Source organism: Anarhichas minor, unplaced genomic scaffold, assembly GCF_050575085.1.
Source record: "Anarhichas minor isolate MPS153535 unplaced genomic scaffold, ASM5057508v1 ptg000012l, whole genome shotgun sequence".
Lineage (NCBI taxonomy): Eukaryota > Metazoa > Chordata > Actinopteri > Perciformes > Anarhichadidae > Anarhichas > Anarhichas minor.
This window is the reverse complement of record NW_027466458.1, coordinates 852473-863870: the sequence shown is the minus strand read 5'-3', so window position 1 is coordinate 863870 and position 11398 is coordinate 852473. Positions and strand designations below refer to the sequence as shown.

Genomic DNA, 11398 nt, shown 5'->3' with positions numbered 1-11398 from the left:
GAAAACAGGGTAATTAGATGAATCCCATTAGATGAGGATGTGTAACACTTGATGGCCAGAAAATCATTATTAACCGTTGTAACTGTTAGCATATTACAGAGATATCTCAGAGCTGTTATCTTTTCATATTGGATTGTCTGCTGGCGTCCAGTTCAACTTGAATCAATTATTAGTAATGCTAGGGAAATCGGAAATTTCGGGAAATTGGGAGTATCTTTTGAATTTGAATTCAATTGTAAGGAATATGATGCATGTTTCTTGTCACCTTTAAGTTATTGATGTCATAATGAAGATGCAGGTTGAACTTTCAAAAAACCACCACAGTTTGGGACATGAAGAACACAAGGCTCAAATGTCGCCCTGACAGTGATTCAGTGATGTTGGTCGGTACGTGTCCTGCGTCTGTGACGCGCTTAAGTCTGAAAGGATGTAGTAAATTCTGTATCGATGCTTCTAGGTGGCACACAATATTTTTTCCCTGATAATGCTACATTGTGAAATACAAATCCATGTTGAAATCATAGAAATATGTACAAGTACAGAAACTCTGAGAAAAAACAATTGTTGATCCATTTCTTAAGTCTGATCTCAAGTATTATCTCTCGTGTGTTTAAGTCGTAACCCTTATGGCTGACTATAAAAAAGTTGCTCTGGTATAGTTACAGAAATTGTATTAATTAATAATATAAAAGTATTATATAATATTATTTTTTCCCACTCTCACTGGGTTAAACATTTTAATTAACTAACATGGATTGACATGATTTTGAAATTGACATTGATTTCGGTGCATTGGTGTTTGGCTTGTGGATGTGCATTTTTTCAATACTCAACAGCAATTTTTTTGCCAGAAATCATGACCCATTTACTCATTAACTACTCAAAAATTGCAATGTTTTTTTTTTATTGTCTTTTCCACAATACATAAACACAAGACAGAACAAGGCACATCAAAAGGTCCACATAGGCACTTGGAGATATTTCAAATAAAGATATCAATGGCATGTTTTGTTGTTGGGCGTTACTGACTGTTTCTCAGCAGAAACAAAAAATAATAATAACAGTAGAGGGTGACATGTTCATTTGAAATTTAGCAAGTTAAGTTCTAGAATGTTTAGTGACAGTTGTAAATGTTAAGTCACAATTCTAGAATGTTAAGTAGCAATTTAAGAATGTTTATTTACAGTCCTAGCATATTCCTCTACCAGTCTAGAAGGATCAGTTATGTAATGTAACATTATAGAACTACAATCTGACCATATCAAATTGCAACTTAACATTGTAAAATTGTAATTTAATATTTTGGAACTGACACTAAAATTTCTAGAACTGGAATTTTTTATTTCAGTATTTTTCTGGTTGCAGTGTAAGTGGATGTCATCAGCTGACAAGTTTACAAGAAAGTAAACATGGACCCAAGCTGTTGCCAATCGATTCAATTCCATTGAAATGTGCCAAAGCAGGGTGTGTTTCAGACAGAGGGTGAATACGGGTATATTCAGACAGCCAGTTTGAGAACTGTAACCTCACATTCTAGGATTGTAACCTTGTAACTTTACATTGTAAAGCACAACATCATACTAGAATTGTTACTGATGAATCTAGAATTGTAACTGAAAATTCTAAAATTACATCACAGCATTCTAAGATTCTTACTTTAGATTGTAAAACTATAACTTAACATTCTAGAAATGCAACTGTACATTCTAGATTTTTGAATGAGCATTCTAGAACTCTAACTTTACATTCTAAAACGGAAATTTAACAGTCTAAAATTGTAACTTATGATTAAAAAATTGTAATTTAAGATTCTAGAACTTAAAATTAATAAACGTAGCACAAAAAGGAAGAAAATTTGTGTTTGACATTGATTTCTTCAACAAGTTGTACAAATAATAATATATAAACAAGCATATTAAAGCTACTGCAGATGTAAAAACAAAAGCAGTTAACTTACCAAAGCTGTTGTTCACTTAAAGACAAAGTCCATCCTCCTTTCTTTGTTAACAAAGAGTTTAATCTCACGGTTGTTCAGTACATCGGTGCGTTTTAGTTCCAGTAAGAAGTCCTTCTCGATTCATGGACGCCAGTGAAGACAGTCGAGCCTCCCCAGTTGTATTTCTTGAATACGTTTCAATGCGTTTGAAGGCTGAAAATGGTGCCCAACATGTCCCGCTAGCCCACTGACCAATCACGTATGGCTAGGCCAGCTAGAAGGCTCTGGCATGTCAAAGAATACGCCCAACATGTCAAACTAAAGATCTGATTGGTTGAACACTATGACAATCAACAATATCGTCCCCATTCACTTAAAGTGCAAAGGGATTCACTTGTGAGTCTGCAGGCCTGGGGCCTCTCTTCTTACCTAGAGACACAGAGGTGAAATCTGATTGGATAAAAGCTCTACTTAAAACAAGCTGCACTGGAAGCAGAGCAACTGAGGAAGACAGTAGCTGTGCAATGAGAAAATAAGATAATGGGAAAAATATTTTTATAAATTATAATACATGTAGTGTATTTAAGAAAAATTATTAAATTATAAAATAGCTATAACTTTGTGATTCTGTTAGGCCAGCAGAGAAGGCCTTGCAGGCCCTGACGGCCCGCCACTGAAACTTAAGTAAATGTAGTTAATCTTAACCTTTTAGTGTTTATAGTTATGTTTAAAATGAAATATGCTGAAACCTTTGACCAACAGCATTTCTTCAGATGAAGTCACTTCCGTACGAACTACACATTGCAGTGCGTGCTGCACATTGATCCTTGAGAACAGGTATGAACACTGTTCAAGAGTTTTCTTCTGTTTTGCACAATTTGCAAGGTGTCTTATTAACAGATTCAGAGGAACATCGCAGAGAAAGTGTGCCACCTGTCAGACGATGTGTTTGTCGTGCTCACTTATCTGTTCTCTCCTTTGTGCCTCTGTGCTTCCCCACCCTTCCAAAGCACAACAGCAGAATTACCCCTTTCATCTTCGCACCTAACATCTCCCGAAAGCACACATTTTGTTCGATAGATATTATTTACAGTTATTTTATTTGAAATTGAATGTCAAATATGTATTTGTGTATTTCCCGAAGTTGCGCTACGCCTTTGAATTGCTGAGGTTGTCATCCGAAGGTGACAGTTAACTGGCTCGGTACTTGTTATATAGGTGAGGCATCAGGGACTCTAGTCAGATACAGCGCACATACAGACACGCACGCACACACACACACATTTGCGCCGAATGCTTCGCAAAAGCGAATGCTGTAGGGAGGAGAGAAACTGACTGATTGCTTAATTCTTTTCATCAGAGAAAGTTTAGATGGAGAGAAAGCACGAGAAGAGACGAGGCTGTCATCTCTCCTCTGCCGGTGACGGGATATAAATAACAAGTAGGTTCTCTTAAAAGTCGAGATGAAAAACATATGCTTTGTTTCCAGTGCGTGGCTGTGACGCACCTTTGAAACCTGAAGCCGGGAGAAGACACTCCTTCATGTCTCCCTCAGTAAGCCAGAGAATAACGAACAAGAAGAAGGATCCTCTGACATGCCTGACCTACTATTTGACAGATAGTCAAGACATATGTATCCAGGGATCGAAAAAAGCAGATTGAAGGAATAGACACGCTCATATTGTATTTTATTGTAAAATGTTATGAGGTTGCTGTGTCTGAACTACAACTTCGAAAGGGGAACCATTTCCACACTTCTATTATTATTAGAGGAAATTCCAGGACATAATAATTGATCCTGCTGTGTAACTGTTTGAAACCTTTTTAAAGATAAAAATTACATTTTTACAGTGGAAAATGTCACGCATACCCTACAATGAAAGGCGCCCATCAATGCTCATGACATTTCAACATGGGGAACATTAATACTTCATAGGTGATAGGTATTCCAAGTGTTTATCATAGTTATGACGTAAGATGTTCTCATGTCCCCAGAGGCTGATTGACTACCTATATGGTACTCCCTATCCCAACGCCGATTTTGGCTGTGACGATCTATCAAAAGTAGGGGGAACCCTCTCAAAATAAAGAGCCGGTGGAGGACATAATGAGGCTCTATATTCATGAGATACTCCCTGTTGTGTAATTGACTAATCAACACCATCCAAAGTACACAGTCTTTGTTCTCCGGCTAATGCATTCTGATGGGTTCAAAGGCATGGAAAACAGAGATCGTTGCGAGCGAGGGGGGCGCACATGTGAGCGAGCGAGCGAGCGGGAGCGCGTCTGTCTGTGCGCGCAATTGCATGTGTCAGGAGACCAATTACGTCTCCGAGCTGTGCTTCAAATGAGGCACACGGAAACCACTGCCCTTCCCTTGGTTTTGCCTCCTGCAGAAAACGAGAGAGCAAAGCGTAGAGCGATATGCACACATGCATGCACACACAAACTCAAACACACACACACACACACACACACACACACACACACACACACACACACACACACACAAACGTGTCTTTTGTCCGTTCACATTGGCGGGCACCATGCCGAGTTACGTAAACTCTTCTCCCCGCGATGGTAGCTGCTTTGCCTAGCATGTGAGGATGTAACAAAAATATTGATTTTGGACAAACAAAATAGATGCGGACTCACTGACTGGGCGAGTAAACAGAATACAAAAAACAAAACCAATATTGATTTCGAACAAACAAATAGCCGCCGACTGACTGACAGGGGCGCAACTCGTAAACAACACGGCCTGATTCAAATTTGAAACGGGAGGGGGAGTATCTCCAGAGTTTGTCAGGTGTCGATTTAGATTTGCTGACTAATCTTCCCTCCATCGGGCGTTTGAAAGTGCTCCGAGTCTCAGTGGAGGTAATCTGAGAAAGCCCCAGCTATCAAAGCACATGAAAATGCATAAATATACATGCTGTTGGATCATAACCCAACAGTGCATCCATGCATCCATTAATCCTTGGTAGTGAGTAATCCCAGTGTGTTTACTTACGAGGGCTAATCTCCCTCTCCTCAGCTAAGGGATTGAGGACTAGGCCCCCACTCACTCGCAGGTAAACCTCGTTCCCATACCTCGGCCATGACCGCTAATCCCACTTCCAGATACAGAGGAGAAGAGCTGGGAAGAGAGAGAGAGTGAGAGGCAGCTTAATAATGTGCTGTGTTGTCAGTGTGTTTGGCAAATAGACGCCACATTAAATCCACAAACTAATGGTTGCTGACTAATTTCCGTGACTTCTATCTGCAGGTCAGGAGCTGTGTGTTATTCACCTCTAAACGTGCGTACTGCAGCTTGTCTGACCAAAACACAAGTTTGTTTGCTTCTAAATTGAATTAATATAAAACACACTGTACGTGAACAGTTATTAGTTTCCATGTTTTTGTGTATGAGTTCGTAGTTCAGTCAGCAGAAGGATCTCGCTGTCGAAGAAAGCCAATCAGATAATACGGTCTAAAAGAAACAACACTTTCCGAATATAGAATGATGACGCATCTGCTCGCACATTCAATTGTTTTGGAATTCAAACAGTCGTTTCCTGTGAAAGTCAGTTAATGATGTATTTGAATTGAGTGAAAATATTTTGTGGGGAAGAAAAATAATGCTGCCGTTCGCAGTCCCAACAGTATCGAAAAGTCCTTTTCTGTATTACCAATCTACCCAAACCAGAACTGACATGGAATGAAGATGGATCATATTTAATTTAAGGGAGAAGAAATAGTAAACAAAACCTAATTTACCGAAAAATGAAACTTTGAAAAGACACATCTTGGTTTCCTGGTCCTCCAGGTGGAAGGCTGTTCTGTAATTCACTTGTCCGTCACAATTAGTTTCTGCACTTTGAGCTGTAATTAATTAGTGTTCAGTTTCATCACTCTTAATGGAAATTTAATGGAAACAGAAGGTGGTTTAAAAGCTATTATCCCAATAATAGTTATATATTATATAAGCGTATTGAAACATAGTAGGCCTATAGTAACAGTTGGTTTTATTCTTCTCTTCTGTAAATTGTATTCTCTTTCTTGAAACTGAATGATTGTTATTCACTTGGATTTAGTTGAGATCCATTTAGTTTTCAGGATTTTTTGTGTTTTTGTTTTGTTTGTTTGTTTGTTTTTTCATTTCCATGGCGATGCAACCCTGCTGTGAGCTGTCGGCCATAAATTGTGTTCCACGAGTCACGGACACTATGGATGGTCTGTGCTCGTCCAACTGCAAGTTTGCATGTCAGTTATGGTTAGTTTGTTGTCCAATCGCACACTTGCATGCAACTTGCAGTGCACACAGTGCCTTGTCTAATCACATGCTTTAATGCAAAGGAATCCTAAATTGTAGATATATATATCAGTATAGCTCTGAGACTATACTGTATATGTAATGTTTGTGTTTATCCACATTTTCTTTTCTTTCTCAGTCATTAAAGGTCTTTTTTTTGGAAGAGTTTCCGATGCGAGGGTCCAAGGACAGAGGATGTTGTGTGCCCTACGGATTGGCAATTTTGTGATTTGTGATAAAAAATATAACAATTGAATGTTTGCCCGTACTCGTTCAGCATATCCTCGTTTTTAGCGTTTTTCCATCCTCCTGAAAATTGCCCCTACACTGTAAAAAAGGATTTGAACAATAAGTCATGTTAACTTCTTTCTGTCATTTACTTCAACTTATCATGATGATTTATACAATTTGAACTCAATTGTATAAGTTTTCGGTACTCCAACTCAGGTATTTAAGCCAGTTCAATGAAATGTAAATTTCAAGAAGTTAAATTAACTGAATACTGTGAGTTATAAGTATGGCTATGTCTAACAGTCAAAAACAAGTGCCAATAACTGCAGTTCCTCAAACGGCCACTTGAGGCTTTAAAAGCGATTCAATTTCCATAGGACCCCATGTTAAATTGTCTAACTTCTAAGCAGAAATACAAATGCATACAGCTTGCTACAAAAAAACGTATCTTCTTGGTCTCTTCAGTTAATTTGCCCCTTCATGAACTGTACAGAGGTGACTTGTATATAACTAATACATTTCAATTATATTGAGGCTGAAAGTTATGCATAATTGAGAGCGTGGCCGCTTTGAGTGACAGGTGGGTGCCGCAGCAGGTCGCAAGCTGTCTGTCTGCTCAGCTGCGTCACCAACCTATGTAAATACCAGACGGCGAACTAACCTAAGCCACGCGGCGGACCAATACGTTTTGGCAGCCGGATCACGAACGTGACCTGAACCTGACCACGCAGTACGTCGGTTCAGCGAACCAAGCGGCGGATGAATATGGTTAGCCAGCGAGACGATGAACGTCAACCAACCGACCATTGACAAGCGGCGCACGGCTCGGAAGGACAAAGGCGAAGTGAGGTGAGTGGATGCGTCAGCAATATCAGTCAACCCAATTCGTAAATGTATAGAAAGTATCTGCTGTCATGTTATTATATTGTCTGTAAATGCATAACGCTTAAAGTGTAATGCAGTTGGTCCAATATGGCAAACAGTCTAGCGTATAAGTTCGTTTTTAATGGTCACATTTGAGCCGTGTAAATCCTCATAACCGATCTAATTGGACCCGAACACGATATAAGGTTAATGAACAATAGTATACGAAGTCCTATCAAGAATGTTTCAGAGGGCATTTAGAAAAAAGTAATTTAAATAAGCTAATGTTTTTGGGCAGCTTCTCAATGTAACTTAGCCGACGTTTAGCAACATGGCGGTCTACAGACAGTTGGCTACGGTAAGCTTATGGACTATTTGTTGTCTGGCTAAAATGTCAGTAGCTAAGTTAGTACATTTGAAACCTAATTAAATTGAATATTTTAATCAGTTTAAATTTCTGCTGGCTGGCTTCTTAAACTGCTTTTGGCTAAACACGGCCGCTCGAAAACGGGAACTAGCTAAGTAACTCGGCGCACATGGTGTAGCTTAACCTACATGGTTGTGAAGATAATTAGCTCGCTAGCTAGTTAGCTAGTAGCGTACTTTAGCGAGCTATCTGTGTTCGCGCCACTCTAGCTTTTTTTAAAATCTCCCCCACCACAGGGCTTTCCACCACGGGTCAAGTTATTTTAATGTCATTCCTGCTCATGAATTCCCTCAGTTTCTTATGATTTTGTTAATTAAAAAAAACTCACCATAGGTTATGGAAACTACCTCGTATCCTAAGATCATAAATTGATTAGAAGCTCATTGTTCTGTGGCTATTGTGTGCATTTTACTCTCTTAAATGAAGTTTGCCGTTCATATGACTAAAGGTTTTGCTATATCATGTTATATTGATTGATTTTCTGTGTTTCAGGTGCTGATGGTTCATTCATTGAGTTTGGTTGCTGTTGATGAAGTGGAGTTGTAAGTTCTGCAGTTTTGCCTCATACAATGAAAAAACAATTGTGAGTCATTACAAAGACAATCATGGACGTGGAAGACGGGGTTTCAGCTGTATATACCCAAACTGTCTAACATATCTCTAATCCCATGTGGAATTTACGCAGCATATAAAGGAGCACAAGGAAGTAACCAGTCCAGTTGCTAAAATTCGCTGTGAACTTTGTAATTTTTCAGCACCAAGCAAGATAAAACAATTTCCTTCATTTAAAAGGACATTTGCAAAGGGGAAACGTGTTAAGAAGTCAAAGAAAGGTGAGGTCAACTACTGTCCAGATCCACCAGAAGGACAGAGTTCTGAAAACATGGAGGAAAAGCGAAAGATGTTGGAGGTGGAAATGCTTAACAAAGACCCTGATCACCAGCTGGTGGAACACCTGATGACAGCTACGTTCCCAGCGCCGAAAAGAGATTATTGGAGATCAGCCACTCGTCGCAGAGGTCCTTTCCAGATGGCCAGCTCTGTTCCTTGAGAGACAGGTAGGCAGTCACACTGCTTGTCATACTGTGTAAACTGCGTGTCCTATTCAGAAATGTTGTTTGACTAGTATTTACTATCTGTTTGCGTCTCCTCAGATAAGGGCAGAATTCAAGAGAGTCGTCACCACAGACCTTCTCGAGTGTTTTCTTGACGGACTTGATGGCCTGGTCCCAAGACTGCTGGAGGTCTACAAAGCTGCAACCATGTCTGGAAAGAAGCAGGCACTCAAAGACATTTTGAACTGTCTTGAGAAAGATGTAAGGGGTTGCTGATTATTTGTAAATTGATGCTATGTGTGCTACAACATTGTCATCTCACTGCATATTTCTCGGTCTTGTAGGACACAAATGAAAGGAGGACTGCTGCTTTGCTTGGCCTGCCACATTACATATCCGAAGATCCATCAGACGTCATCAGGATGTGTGACGTAAGACATTATGTATTTCCTTAATGCAAAACTGTGGTTACGTGTATAGATTTTAACATAATTGTGTTGTCAGATATTATGTAGGCCCTCTGATGCATTGAGGAATCTGAATTTTCTTTTCTTTTCTTTTTTAAATGACCTCAACGGCAAAGTCGGCATCGTTGTGTAGTCATGTGAAGATGGAATAACATGTCCTATAGGTTGTATGATGACAGTAAGAAGTTTGTTGCCTCTCTACTAGAGCAGGAAAGTCACCCTCAATTTGAGCACAGGCTGTACATAGATAAATAGAAAGGAGTTTGCGAACATCCGAAGAACAATTTTAGTGACATGAATTAGCCTTGAAGACAGTGGTGGAAGAAATACTGTTACAAGTGTAAGTCCTGCATTCAAAATAATGCAGGACCTGCATAGAAAGATAAGACTGTCGAATGCGTTGATGTGGCTAGTCAATATGGGCCCAAAGTTAAGTGTTTTTTTTAGCTCTCTTCACGCCGAAACCCCATTCAAGTGAATGGAGAAATTTTGCTCAGTTTTTCGGGAAAACCGCTGGGTGATTCTCTCTAAAAAATACTTAGCACACGACTCCCGATCAGGCCGCACGTTTTGATGTATTTTTTGCGCAGGTGTTGGCAACGCTGTGTGAGGAGAAGCTCGCCAAACTTAATGGATAAAGATTATTATTATTATTATTATTATTATGATTAAGCTCTATGGATTATATACAGTGTGCTTTGGCACAGGCAGTTTTACTGCCTTTGTGCTACAAAGCCACACTGAATACGAATCTGTAAAGTGACTGGTAACTAAATATATGGAGTGAAAAGTACAATATTTACCTCTAAGATTTAGTGGAGTAGAAGTAGAAAGTAACATAAAATAATCAAGTACAGTATAAGTACCTCAAAATTATACTTAAGTGGAGTACTTGAGTAAATGCACTTAATTACTTTCCCTCACTGCTTGTAGAGCATATGTACTTAAAGATGTAAAAGGTCAAACACTATTATTTCTGCTTTTCAAGGCTCATGGTGAGACTGGATGCAGCCATGAAGGGGATGCAAGTTGGCCTTCTGATAGGCTACGAAGGTCCGGAACGGGATGCAGTTCCAGGCGAGGTCTTCAACGTCGCAGTTGTGGTCGAGGAGACAATTGTGCTCCATAACATGAAAGATGTGCCATGCAGCTTTGCCATGCTTATGGGCATTATATACTCTGTGAATCTTGAGTATCCACAAGCCATGAAGTATTCCTTCGAATTTCTCCAGCGAGTGGTGATGAAGATCAAACCAGAACAAGCCTCTGCAAGAGTACATGGATTGAGAAACAAACTCCTGAGGTACAAATTGTAAAAGACAGAAAAGGACTCAAGATTTGCTAAATCCTGTCAGTTGGTCCTGTTAAAATTGTGCTCATTGTTCTTTTTCTTTTTTTTCATACAGTTACACATTCAGTGCAGTCTCTCACTAGAACGCACACCCACTCTTTTATTCCAGAAATTGGAATATAATATGTATGTGTATATGTATGTGTTTTCTTTAATATATAATAACCTGAAAATATGAATGTTGTGTTTTTGATACATTAGAATGAGCACGGAGTCTGCTATGTTTCTGAAGTAGCCCAGAATGGACAGTGTTTGGTTTGTGTTACGTTACCTGAAGGCCGCTGTAGTTCTCAACCATGCTTGGAAAGGGACGAGTGAGTGGAGGGTTATTCAGTTCATTCGTCAGTAGATACCACTAAATCCTACAACTTGGACACTCATTTGTTTACGGTTGGTCTTGGAGATTTGTATGTTAATGTTTAAATATACAGTGACTTTAAGGTTATTCTCTGCTGAGGTGGAACTTTTTGTGAATATTCTGTTTAACTACAGTATGGAAGTTGTTGGCGATCTGCATGTTTTAATGTAAACTATTTTAATGCAAGAAAATAAATTTGATTTTTGCCTCAAGACATGGTGTTTTCTTATAACTAGTCATTTGAAACGACTCATACTTTTAGGTCATTTTAACTAGGAAAGTAATGTCAAGACTTCCTTCTAACTAAAATATGTGAGTTGAAATCACTAGTTGGGACAAGTGAACAGAATGCATGATAATAAGTTATATATCTTTTTCACTCATTTTGCTAAATTGAAACCACTTATTTGGTCAA

At 39.1% G+C, this 11398-nt stretch overlaps 1 long non-coding RNA gene across 3 annotated transcripts; it reads left to right on the top strand.

Annotated features, from left to right (window-relative positions):
• Positions 1-7275: 7275 nt before the first annotated feature.
• On the top strand, positions 7276-11197 carry LOC142948213 (uncharacterized). 3 transcript variants are annotated; one of them, XR_012953464.1, is made up of 6 exons: positions 7276-7310; positions 8245-8294; positions 8545-8810; positions 8907-9068; positions 9152-9238; positions 10263-11197. It is a non-coding gene; the product is annotated as an uncharacterized LOC142948213 (long non-coding RNA). The 3 variants fall into 3 exon arrangements; XR_012953465.1 differs by having other exon boundaries at positions 8245-8810; positions 10263-10577; positions 10681-11197; XR_012953463.1 differs by having other exon boundaries at positions 8245-8810.
• Positions 11198-11398: the final 201 nt, after the last annotated feature.